Source organism: Hoplias malabaricus, chromosome 18, assembly GCF_029633855.1.
Source record: "Hoplias malabaricus isolate fHopMal1 chromosome 18, fHopMal1.hap1, whole genome shotgun sequence".
NCBI classification, from domain to species: domain Eukaryota; kingdom Metazoa; phylum Chordata; class Actinopteri; order Characiformes; family Erythrinidae; genus Hoplias; species Hoplias malabaricus.
In genome coordinates, this window is record NC_089817.1 from 28,651,511 (window position 1) to 28,656,323 (window position 4,813).

General features: G+C 39.1%; 1 protein-coding gene across 4 annotated transcripts in view; it reads right to left on the reverse strand.

The window, feature by feature from the left end:
• Positions 1–518: 518 nt before the first annotated feature.
• The window catches only part of LOC136674519 (protein FAM168A-like), a 16,214-nt gene continuing 11,919 nt past the window's right edge, over positions 519–4,813 (reverse strand). For all 4 annotated transcript variants that reach the window (XM_066650532.1, XM_066650531.1, XM_066650529.1 and 1 more), the window contains one exon: positions 519–4,813. This exon is cut by the window's right edge and continues 336 nt beyond it. The gene's annotated coding sequence lies outside the window, so the exon portion shown is untranslated.

The following is a 4,813-nucleotide window of genomic DNA, read 5'->3' on the forward strand; positions in this document are numbered from 1 at the left end:
ACGGGGTTTCCGAATGGGGGGCAACTCGCAATACATCGTTATTTTTTCCACACCCGTTTCCCGCCGAGGCCCGCCCTCTTGTGCGCTGATTGGCCGAGATGTCCAACATTCTACGACGTAATTGGCTAGAACCTCACGCTTGCGCCTACTAGCCGCGAGCCGTTTAATTCGCTAGCCAATAACAACGTCGGAGGGCGGTACCTCACCGGAAAACGGATGGGAATGAAAATCGAGAATGAGACGCTTTATACGGGCTTTGTTGGCGAGTGATTATAAAGTGTCGCCCCCTATTGGCTCATATTATGTAAAGTGTAATTTTGGACGAACCTGGGTCAAATGACACGTTAAATTTGCACAGTATGGTATATATTATCAATATAATTTAAGCATTTACTTACTTAGCTGTGTGTAATTACTTTGAGCAGAAATAAATGTGTGTTGTTTAGTGGTGTGACACACACATACATCTGGAACTACACATACAATAAAAAGAAAAAAAAGCAAGACAGGGTTGTTTTCAAAGATTTTAATAGTTATTGAATGATCTACGTTTTACATGTACAGCAAATATTATACAATTACAACCTTGGTCTTTACCAAGATCACTAACAGATCCTCATTACAACATAAAACAACAAAAGTGTAACAGAACTTCATTTTCACAAGTCGGATGTGGATCTTCGCTTGGACAGAAACCCAGTCTTTTGAGATTACCAAAAACTATTGTGATGTTGTATAATAGACTAAACTGTACTGAGAAAAAAAAATAGTTTGAACCCCTTGATTCTGATTAGGACCCATTATGGAAACTACATTTTGGAAGACATTGTGTAGGCCTACGATCAACTCTTCTTTTAGTGCCTGCGGATAAGCGCCTGTACACAAATTATCAACACCTCCTTAGTTTACAGCAGGTCAACTGGGAAATAATCTGCAATATTCAGGTTATACTTGCTTATAAGAGTGATTAAGATGGCTTTATTAGGGCTAGCTGAATCCGAGAGTAATTCTGAAGTGCTTGGTGAAGAAGGAGGTCACCACCACGTCTGTTGTAAATCTGTTTTCTCAACAAGAAGGACCTTTAAGAGTCATTCTCCGGCCTTTGTTTCCCAAAAGTCACATGCTTTAACATCATTTTAACACTTAAAAGAAGTCATTCTACCACTCTACGATACTCATTTTGCTACAATACTATCAGGAAACCACACCCAGATGAGGTAAAGAAGTTGAAGTCCCACGATAATGAGACCACTGCGTTAGTTTATGTCTTTCTTGACCTGAAAAAGCTGGAAATACACTCTCGTGTTCTTAAAATTGTGAAACAAGACCCAGATTCAAAAACGTTAATTTTGCCAATTTTTAAAAAATAATTTCATATAGTACACAAGGTCATTCACAAAGGGTTCATTCCAAATGCTCAGTTCTGGAGTAATTTACAGTGTCAGATTTTAATAGTCCTAGTGATCAGAACCCAACATATGAAGAGAATAATGAATTAATTACGAACTCTGGTTCCTATCGCCGTCATTCATTTCATTTTCTGTAACCAATTCATTCAGTTCAGGGTCACGAAGGGTCCAAAGCCTACATGAAATCATTGGATGCAAGATAGGAACAAACCCAGGACAGGGCGCCAGTCCCTTGCATCCAATCGCCGCCACTGTGAGCAAACCTGACTCAGCAAGTTCTTCAGAAATGGAGAATTTCGCCTCAAACCACCCTGAATAACTCTCTAAAAATCTGTGAAACTTCCCTTTATCCTGCACAGAAGAGATGAAAGCTGAAAGTAGTTTAGTCTATCGTTTTTCACGGTTCAAAATAACCATTACACACCCTCATTAGAAACATTTATTAAGCATTTTATATCCGTTTAAAGCCACTTACACTATCATTAAACAAATTAATCTTTCAGTTTCCCTTTAGATCAGTCACTTTATGATCTACAGCTCGATATATTCATCACTGGTCCCTTTTAAAAACACTTTGAGTGGCAGTAATAGCCATGCTGCAAATATTTATCCATTTCAAATCAGAAGAATATTAAGACCTCTGCTTAAAGGTGAAAATGTAAATGAGGAGCAGAAAAAATTACGCATTGTTTTTCAAAATTGCAACATCTACATTTACAAAAAAGAAAAAGGAAAGAAAAAAAAAAAAGAAATAAGAATAATTCTCTACGGCAGACCTGGGCAAAACACACTTCACCATTAACTGAATGTCCTCAAGTACTCAAGTCTTTGAGAAAATACATGTATTTGAAAATACATTCTAGTGCTCAAATACTCAAAATACTTAATTTTTTTTCTCTGTATAATATTTGGATATTTACATCACAAATACTTCAAAATACATAAGTGTAGAACACAGGTCTGCTCCACACGCTCCACATCGACCTGGACCAGCGGAACTGGCCACGTGCATTGCTACTTGCATTTCGTTACGAATTCTAGCAGGAGAACTGGACGATATGCCAGCGGCGAGGAGGAATATAATGCTTCAGAACTCATACTGTCCTACTGTTGTTTCTGTTGGTTTACTGACAAAACGATTCATCCAGTGCATAGCTTTGAACATTTGGCCCAAAAACAAAGAAAACAAAGAAAAAAAGCAAAAAAGGAAAAAGTAAAAGCATCGGATTCCGACCCGAACGTGGTTCCTATCGCTGTTGTGTTTGCAGTGAAGGAGAATTAAGCTGAAGACTGCTGGAGTCATTGGAGACAAATGTCTGTTGAATATAAAAAACGTAATGAACCGCTGAAGAACAACATTAATCTGTATCTGTGCTTTTTGAGGCTGCGAGCCTAACTCTCAAGACGTTGTGTTTTGTGTTTTACGTCCTATGTCGTTCGATGATTAACTGCATAAAACCAACAATTAACAGAGTACAGAGGATGCACACACACACACACACACACACACACACACTGCACAAACCTCCCCTAGACAAACACACACAAGTCTACACTAGCAGGACCACCGTCATTCCAAATATAGCCTGCGAATTCTTCGTCACTTTTTAATAAAACACAGACGGAAATCACGCTATTCTTTATAAAGTGGTTAAAATATGGAAGAATATTGCAATGACATATAATATTTTGCATGAATCTCTTCAGTGTATTTTTTTTTTTTTCCTGGAAGACTAGAGTACCACAACTGTAATGTACGATAAATGAATTCCTTAATAGATTAAGTACTGTACCAACTACAAGCATAGATTATTACTTTAAAGAGTGCAATATTCCTTACCAAATTGTATATACTTCCATTATGAGTTGACATAATTCCTTGAATATTGTAGTTTCTCCCATAAACAAACCACAAGCTTCATTTTGTAGTCTACCCCTAGCGTAGGTCTGGTCATTACGTGTTATGGAACAGGGTCCATTTCCCGTCTGATGGACTCCTTCAGCCCTACACTGTGCTATGTGCTCTAAACGTAACGTGTGGAAGGAGCGAAGTGTGTCGTTTCTCCCTCAGCTGCCTGGCTCAAGCTCTTTAGGTGGCACCGAGCCTGAATAACTAGTCGATGGCGAATAGACTGACCACTGTCCGCAGCAGGTCGTCTGAGGGGGCGGCTGTGGTCACTGGATGAGTCTAGCAGTGCGTAAACGGTGTGAACTTTATTGCAGATCTCACTCTTCTGTGCTGAAATGAAATGTAGTGTCTGACGTGCTGCTCTCTGCTCATTATTTAGTAACTACAATGGGTTTAAAACTAAAAGAAAAGCCAATAAATATCTGCCTTTGGCCAAACCGGCTGTGCAGTTTTTTTTTGGGGGGGAAGAGATTCTAGATTCGCAGAGCCAGCCATCGTCTTGAAGAGGACACACATCTGGGAACAACTTGTTAAATCCAATGACATAAAATCCACACTAAAACCTGCCTCTGAATGCCTCTATGCTCTTTTATTGTCGAAAAGTACAGCGATGACAAAAGGAAAGTGAGATATCTAGCGGAATGTTTGTTAGATAACACTGTTAGATAACAGAATAACCAGTTTTGTTTACTGAATGTAATGGTTTACACGTTTTTAGGGGGCGTTTTGGAGCTAACGGCTTGCTGTCTGTCTGACAATATTCACAAGTTCAGTAGCACACCTTCTCTGAGCTTTGGATTGACTCCCAAATTTCCCACTCCCTATATTTCATCCCACATTTTGCCCAATTCATTTCTCTCCCTGGTATCCAGGATGTTTTCTCTGTGAGATAAAGTGTGGCTTCTTGAATTTCGGTCTCTAACATTGTCAGTATAAGCTCCAATTTGTTTAAACATGGACCAAAATGAATACACAGGGCGTCCTAATGAGTCACATACTTTGATTAATAACATCTGAAATTTGTTACACTTTAGAACTTAGCAAGCTGCTGCGCAGTGTGAGTGAACAAGACATTTAAATGTAGTTCCTATGATGTTTCAAACACACCGAGTAAATTTAACCTCCCCTAGGCCCCCCAGACCACAAGTGTGCATGACTGCATGTGTTTGTAAAACCTATTACTTCAGCTCTTCTGCTCTTTTTCACAGTCTGGATGAAGTGTCACTGCTTCAATGTGTGCTGGCACCGAAGTGGTTTGCCATTCTGAAAATGTCCACTAAACAAATGTAAAACCTAAACCCAGTGAAATGAAATATTTTTTGCTAATGGACCACCGTGAGCTGGAAGACCCTTGGTATAACGCTGGGAGATTTCAACCTTACCTCAAAGGCAAATAATGTGAAGCAGAAAAAATTCACAGCCCTTTCACACTGTGGAAATTAAATGGCTCCAGATAAAAGTAAAAACACCACACACAAATGTAACTGTTAAAAAA